An 8,573-nucleotide genomic window follows, 5' to 3' on the forward strand; every position below is an offset into this window, starting at 1 on the left:
GCAAGTCCAAGGGGGACAGTCCTAGGGCAAAATACCTCTGAAACCAAAATTAGCCAAAGGGAGAAATTAAGTTAAGAGACCCATTTATTTCTTGCAAGCAGTCATCCCATCTCTCTCTTGACCAGGCTGCAGCAGAAAAAAGCTCACCAAACCTTCCTGGTCTAAATAATCCTCTCACACCCTTGTAATTACCTATTGATAGAAAGATGGACTACTAATCTCCACCCCTTTGAAACACCTATTGATATGCAGATGCATTAAAGCCAGATGAGGGATTCTGGAAATATTACAATTTTATCCACAGCCCACCACTCCATAAACTTCACCTCACAATGTACACATTACCCATTTTCTGCAATGGCACTGTTCAAGAAAACTGGAACATTGCAAGGAGGCTAAGAACATAAAATAACAAAAGCAATAAAATCATGATAATCCTCAATTTGGAGGCTTCAGATAGGCTCAAAGTCCTAGGCAAAGTAGGTCCAAAGCTCACCTACACCACAGGCTGTAAGAAACTGAACAGGTAATTCAGAGCAATCATCATGCCACACCTGCAGCCAGGGGGCACATCCAGGCCATAAGGACTGTATAAGAAAATAACCTTAAGGGTGATAAGACTCGTGTTTTAAATGACACCAGCATAGGCAACTCTTGTCCATCAGGTAGGATGAATGAAATGGAGTGGTCCTATGATAAAACAGTGGCAGGAATGGGATCTCATCCTGGTCTAGCATGCCAGACTTTAACCCCTCTCCCTGTGTGAGTTACAGATGGGTCATTATGTAGGGATGTTGGAGGTACATGCACTGGCCATAAATATAAAACAGAATTTCCCAGTAAGATGCTTTCACCTCAAAGATGCATTTGGTACACTATTGTGATCTTTGGGGACCACTCTGCTGTTCCTCCAGGAATACACATGAGGACAGCTTCCAGGCCTTTTTTCCAATTTGCCAAAAGGAACAGCCAACTCTTATCCATGTGGCAAAATGTTCAGGGCCATTTCCATTCAACAGCATCTCCAAGGCTTACTGCAGTAGAGGCTGGCAGCAGGATGTTACTCTGTTGGCCATATCCCGGCTTCAATAACTCCTCTTTGGTTAGCACATGCAGGTGTATAGGAGATGCAGCAATGTGTGTTAGCATATCCACAGGGCTCAAAGATCCTTTTCAGGTCTTCTCATTCAAACACCATAGCACTGTCCATAATTGAACTGACCAGCCCAGTAGACTATTGATATCTGATTTCAGGCCAGATTTCAATAAAACATTTTACCTCTCTATCATGCTTCTCCAGGGAAGGTTATATGATACATGAAACTTCCACTTTATTCCTAATTGCTGCACCCATCCTTATAATGCATGTACAAAAAAGTGGGTGCTTGATCACTCAATGACCTGTGGCTGGCCATAGACTGCACAGAGATGAACTAGACCCCTCTTGAGAGTTTGCTAATTTGCACCACATGTAAGAAAAGCAACCAATAGGCCAATAGCTATATCCACACAAATCATGGCATACCTTCTGTTATGGGCAGAGGCCCAGTAGAGTCTATCTGCAACCAGGCAAGTGGTATCAGCCCCTTTACTATTATCCCATGTTGTTGTAGGACTCAGTGTAAGTACCTCATTGAGTACACAAGGCACTCCTTCCGGGCTCTGCTGACTTCTTCAAAGGTCAACAGCAAGCCCCACTGACAAGCTACAGCCCACATTGTCTTTTTTCCACTTGCAACAAATGCTCATGTAACCATTGGGTTAATCAGAGGCAGGTTTCCCTTCTATCCAGTTTACCTGGGCCAGTGTGTCTGCTTCATCATTCCCTAGGGATGCCAAGGGCAAATGGCCAGTCACATGTTATACAGTAACAGTCTTAGTCTGACCAGAGGCCCACAGGTCTTGCCAGAACTCTTACCCCCAAAGGGTCCAGTGACCAACCATCCAGTTGACATGGTACCATATAGGTAGCCTCAGGGTCAAGCCCCGATAGACAGCCCAGGTGTCAGTGTAGACAACTATAGGGGAAGGCTCCTGGGTGATCATGATCTATATTGCCGGCTACTCAGTCCATTGTCTGCTCTTCCCCTCTGCATCCTCCATCCATATTGTCTCAGTCTTAGGATCAAAAGCCACATGAGTCCACATTGTGTGCTGCCCGCAAATGGAGCCATCAGTTAAATTCCACTTGGATTTTTTGTAAAAATTGATAAACTAATAACATAATTAATTCATGAGTATGCATGGGTTCCATTTGTTTTCATGTAAAAATTCAAAGGACCCAGAATAGTCAGAGAAAAATTGGGAGAAAATTTAAGATTAGCGAAAATACTTCCCTATTTTAAACTTCCTGGAAAGGTACAGTAGTCAACTATATGTGACAGACATATAGACACATGCAGTAGAATTCAGAGTTCAGAATAGATCATACATTTTTAAATCAGTTTAAGAATTTCATAGGAAATGAACTTTTTTTCCTGAATTCTTTTTGGTGTATAAATTGAGGTATCATTGATATACAGTCTTATGAAGATTTCACATGAGCAACATTGTGATTTCAATAATCACTCATATTGTCAAGTCCTCCCAACCCCATTGCAATCAATGTCCATCAGGAGACCAAGATGCTGTATAGCCAGTACTTGTCTTCTGCATCCTATACTGCTTTCTCCATGACTTATCTATATTGTGTGCTAACTATAATATCCCCTTCTCCATCCCTCTCCACCCACCCTCCCCAAACCTTTCCCTTTGGTAACCGCTAGTCATTTCTTGGAGTCTGTGAATCTACTGCTGTTTTGTTCCTTCAGGTTTGCTTCATTGTTATACTCCAGAAATGAGGGAAATCATTTGGTACTTGTCTTTATCCCTCTGGCTTATTTCACTGAGCACAATACCCTCTAGCTCCATCGATGTTGTTGCAAATGGCGGGATTTGTTTCTTTCTTATGGCTGAATAGTATTCCATTGTGTATATGTACTACATCTTGTTTATCCATTCATTTACTGATGAACACTTAGGTTGCTTCCATATCTTGGCTATTGTAAATAGTGTTGCAATAAACATAGAGGTGCATATGTCTTTCTGAATCTGAGAAGTTGATTTCTTTGGATAAATTCCTGGGAGTGGAATTCCAGTGTCAAATTGTATTTCTAATTTTAGTTTTTTGAGGAACCTCCATATTGCTTTCCACAAAGGTTGAACTAGATTATATTCCCAGCAGCAGTGTAGAAGGTTTTCCCTTTCTCCACATCCTCATCAGCATTTGTTGTTTCTTGCCTTTTGGATATTGGCCACCCTAACTGGTGTGAGGTGATAACTCCTTGTGGTTTTAATTTACATTTCCTGAATAATTAGTGATGTGGAACATCTTTTCATGTGCCTATTGGCCATCTAATTTTCTACTTTACAGAAGTGTCTGTTCACATTCTCCACCTGTTTTGTATTTGGGTTATTTGTTTTTTTGGTGTTAAGATGTGTGAGGGAGCTCATTATATATTTTGGGTGTTAAACTCTTTTTGGATAAGTTATTTAAGAATATATTCTATAATACTATAGGATGCCTTTTTTTTTCTGCTCATGGTATACTTTGCTGCACAGAAACATTTTAGTTTGATATAGTTCCACTTTTTCATTTTTGCTTTTGTTTCTCTTGCCCAAAGAGATGTCTGCAGGGAAAAGTTGCTCATGTTTATATTCTAGAGGTTTTGGGTCCTGCCAGAGGGCAGCTATTCTACTTTGTCCTTTTCTGTGAGGTCTTCTGTTTCCCACAGATGTAGAAAGTCTGTTCTGCCATCTTTGGGTTGCTATTTCAGGATTAGTTGTATTTGCTGTATTCTTGTGTTATATGTGGTTTTGGGAGGTTTTTACCTCGTTTCTCAAACTGCCATCCTTTTCCCCTCCAATATACTTACTTTCCCCTCCAATATACTCCAAGTATTTTTGTTTTAAAACAGGGAAATCTGAATACATTGAACTTGCCAAAGAAAATCACATTTTTTGGTTTTATTGATATGACTAATGATTTTTAAAATACTCCAGTTCACTTCTTGTTCAAACCTCCAAACTCTCACATGTATAACTCACAGAACAATTTAACAAAGGTAGTGTGTATTTTCTAGTCAAATTGCTATCTCTTTAAAAAATTCCAGATTGTATACATGATTCAATTATTATTTGAAATTCTATTTCTATGTATGTCATATCTTAAAATAAATTAATAATTAAACTTATGTGAATACAATAATGATCTTCAGAAGAATAATTTTAAGTTGAAGTTTAAAAATTAAATACCAAAGTATCTTTTTGATGTAATATATGATGGAACTAGAATGGTTTCAGTAAAAAAAAAAAATAATAAAACATAATATATTTTCTCCATTATTTGTAAAAAGCACACCAAAAATATTACAGATATCACAATATTGTTAAAATCAAGATATATCAATTTGGTATAGCATTTAAGCGTAAGTGTAAAATATATTTTGCAAAAAATTTCAAGTTTTCAAAAATATGTACATGATACTTTGAGAAAATTCTACATTCAGATGTAAGACTAAAACATATCATAATTGAAAGCTCCTATCAGAAGCACTAATAAATTAAATGAAATCACACCATCACTGTGGTTAATTTCTTTGGAACTGAAGAATTTCATTCTAAATATGCATTAAGTTATATTTTTCTTACAAAAAATCAGTTATTGAAATAGTTCATTCTGAAAATAATTACATTAATCATATACCACATTCCTCATCTTTCATGTTGTCTAGGATAATGACAATGAGAAGTCAAACTGGGCATGATCATCCAGGTGGGGAATCTTGGAGGGTAAATGACTCAGCAAAAGTGGGGAGGAGAACAGGCGGAAGATGATGGCGTGAGTAGAGCAGCAGAAATCTCCTCCCAAAACCACATATATCTATGAAAATATAACAAAGACAACCTTTCCTAGAATAAAGACCAGAGGACACAGGACAATATCCAGACCACATCAGCACCTGAGAGAACACAGCGCCTCATGAAGGGGGTAAGATAAAAGCCCCGGCCTGGCGGGAGCAGAGCGCCCATCCATCAAACTCACGGCGGGAGAAGAATAGGCAGGGCGGGAGGGAGACGGAGAACAGGACTGCCGAACACCCAGCCCCAGCCATCCGTGCCAGAGTGCAGGGCCCTGGATACTAGGAAAACAGGGCAACAAGAACAGTCAGCGGGCACCGGTGTCCTGGCACTGCAGGACACCAGAAAAGCGAGCGACCATTTTTTTTTTTTTTTGCTGTTTTGTTTTGGCGAGCGCTTTTTGGAAGTCTTAAAGGGATAGGGACCCCAATACTAGGGAAACAGGGCAGCAAGACCAGTGAGCAGACGCCTGAGACTGGCGCAGGAGAATAAAGAAAAACAAGAGGCCACTTATTTTTTTTTTTAATTTAATTTAAATTTTTTTTTTTTTGTGGTCGTTGTTTTGTTTTGGTGGGTGCTTTTTGGAAGTCTTAAAGGGACAGGGTGGGACACTTAATCCAGAGGTAAGGAATCTGGGGATCTCTGGGCACCTTAACCCCTGGGCTGCAGGGAGCAGGGAGGCCCCTTATGGAGATAAATAGCGTCCAGGCTGCTTCCCCTCCAACACCACTCCACCACTTTGGAGCAGAGGCCTGAACCAGGCCACACCCACAGCAACATCAGAAATAAACTCCATAGCAGCCGGGCAGGAAGCAGAAACCCTGTCTGCATGCAGCTGCCCAGCAGAAGCCACTAGAAGTCGCTGTTCTCCCAGGAGAGGAGGGCAACAAACCAACAAGAAGGGAAGTTCTTCCAGCCGTCACTCGTCCCAGCTCTGCAAACAATTCCTATCACCATGAAAAGGCAAAACTACAGGCAGACAAAGATCACAGAGACAACACCAGAGAAGGAGACAGACCTAACCAGTCTTCCTGACAAAGAATTCAAAATAAGAATCATAAACATGCTGACAGAGATGCAGAGAAATAAGCAAGAGAAATGGGATGGAGTCCGGAGGGAGATCACAGATGCCAGAAGGCAGACCGCAGAAATGAAACAAACTCTTGAAGGGTTTTTAAGCAGAATGGATAGGATGCAAGAGGCCATTGATGGAATTGAAAACAGAGGACAGGAACGCATAGAAGCTGACATAGAGAGAGATAAAAGGATTTCCAGGAATGAAACAATGTTAAGAGAACTGTGTGACCAATCCAAAAGGAACAATATCCGTATTATAGGGGTTCCAGAAGAAGAAGAGAGAGAAAAGAGATGGAAAGTATCTTAGAAGAAATAATTGCTGAAAACTTCCCCAAACTGGGGGAGGAAATAATCGAACAGACCACGGAAATACACAGAACCCCCAACAGAAAGGGTCCAAGGAGGATAACACCAAGACACATAATAATTAAAATGGAAAAGATCAAGGACAAAGAAAGAGTTTTAAAGGCAGCTAGAGAGAAAAAGGTCACCTATAAAGGAAAACCCATCAGGCAAACATCAGACTTCGCGACATAAACCCTACAGGCCAGAAGAGAATGGCATGATATATTTAATACAATGAAACAGAAGGGCCTTGAACCAACGATACTGTATCGAGCACTACTATCATTCAAATATGATGGTGGGGTGGGATTAAACAATTACCAGACAAGCAAAAGCTGAGGGAATTTGCTTCCCACAAACCACCTCTACAGAACATCTTACACAGACTGCTCTAGATGGGAACACTCCTAGAAAGAGCACAGCACAAAACACCCAACATATGAAGAATCGAGGAGGAGGAATAAGGAGGGAGACAAGAAAAGAATCTCCAGACAGTGTATATAACAGCTCAATAAGCGATTTAAGTTAGGCAGTAAGATACTAAAGAGGCTAACCTTGAACCTTTGGTAACCACGAATTTAAAGCCTGCATTGGCAATAAGTACATATCTTTCAATAGGCACCCTAAAGGTTAATGCTGAATGCACCAATAAAAAGACAGAGAGTAATAAAATGGATAAAAAAGCAAGACCCATCTGTATGCTGCTTACAAGAAACTCACCTGAAACCAAAAGACATGTACAGACTAAAAGTCAAGGGATGGAAAAACATATTTCAAGCAAACAACAGAGAGAAAAAAGAAGGGGCTTCAGTACTAATGTCAGATAAAACAGACTTCAAAACAAAGAAAGTAACAAGAGATAAAGAAGGACACTAAATAATGATAAAGGGCTCAGTCCAACAAGAGGATATAACCATTCTAAATATATGTGCGCCCGACACAGGAGCACCAGCATATGTGAAACAAATACTAACAGAACTAAAGGGGGAAATAGACTGAAATGCATTCATTCTAGGAGACTTCAACACACCACTCACCCAAAGGAGAGATCCACTGGGCAGAAAATAAGTAAGGACACGGAAGCACTGAACAACACAGTAGAGCAGATGGACCTAATAGACATCTATAGAACTCTACATCCAAAAGCAACAGGATATACATTCTTCTCAAGTGCACATGGAACGTTCTCCAAAATAGACCACATACTAGACCACAAAAAGAGCCTCAGAAAATTCCAAAAGATTGAAATACTACCAACCAACTTTTCAGACCATAAAGGCATTTAACTAGAAATAAACTGTACAAAGAAAGCAAAGAGGTTCACAAACACATGGAGGCTTAACACGCTCCTAAATAATCAATTGATCAATGACCAAATCAAAATGGAGATCCAGCAATATATGGAAACAAATAACAACAACACTAAGCCTCAACTTCTGTCAGACGCAGCAAAAGCAGTCTTAAGAGGAAAGTATATAGCAATCCAAGCATATTTAAAAAAGAAGAACAATCCCAAATGAATGGACTAATGTCACTATTATCAAAATTGGAAAAAGAAGAACAAATGAGGCCTAAGTTCAGCGGAAGGAGGGACATAGTAAAGATCAGAGAAGAAATAAATAAAATTGAGAAGAATAAAATAATAGCAAAAATCAATGAAACCAAGATCTGGTTCTCCGAGAAAATAAAGAAAATAGAAAAGCCTCTAGCCAGACTTGTTAAGAAGAAAAGAGAGTCAACACAAATCAACAGTATCAGAAACGAGAAAGTAAAAATCGCGACAGACCCCACAGAAATACAAAGAATTATTAGAGAATACTATGAAAACCTGTATGCTAACAAGCTGGGAAACCTAGGAGAAATGGACAACTTCCTAGAAAAATACAAACTTCCACGAATGACCCAGAAAGAAACAGAAAATCTAAACAGACCAATTACCAGGAACGAAATTGAAGCAGAGATCAAAAAACTACCAAAGTACAAAACCCCCGGGCCAGATGTATTTACCTCGGAATTTTATCAGACATACAGGGAAGACATAATACCCATTCTCCTCAGAGTTTTCCAAAAAATAGAGGAGGAGGGGATACTCCCAAACTCATACTATGAAGCTAACATCACCCAAATACCAAAACCAGGCAAAAACCCCACCAAAAAAGAAAACTACAGACCAATATCCCTGATGAACATAGATGCAAAAATACTCAACAAAATATTAGCAAACCGAATTAAAAAATACATCAAAAGGATCA

Source organism: Manis pentadactyla, chromosome 13, assembly GCF_030020395.1.
Source record: "Manis pentadactyla isolate mManPen7 chromosome 13, mManPen7.hap1, whole genome shotgun sequence".
Taxonomy (NCBI): Eukaryota; Metazoa; Chordata; class Mammalia; order Pholidota; family Manidae; genus Manis; species Manis pentadactyla.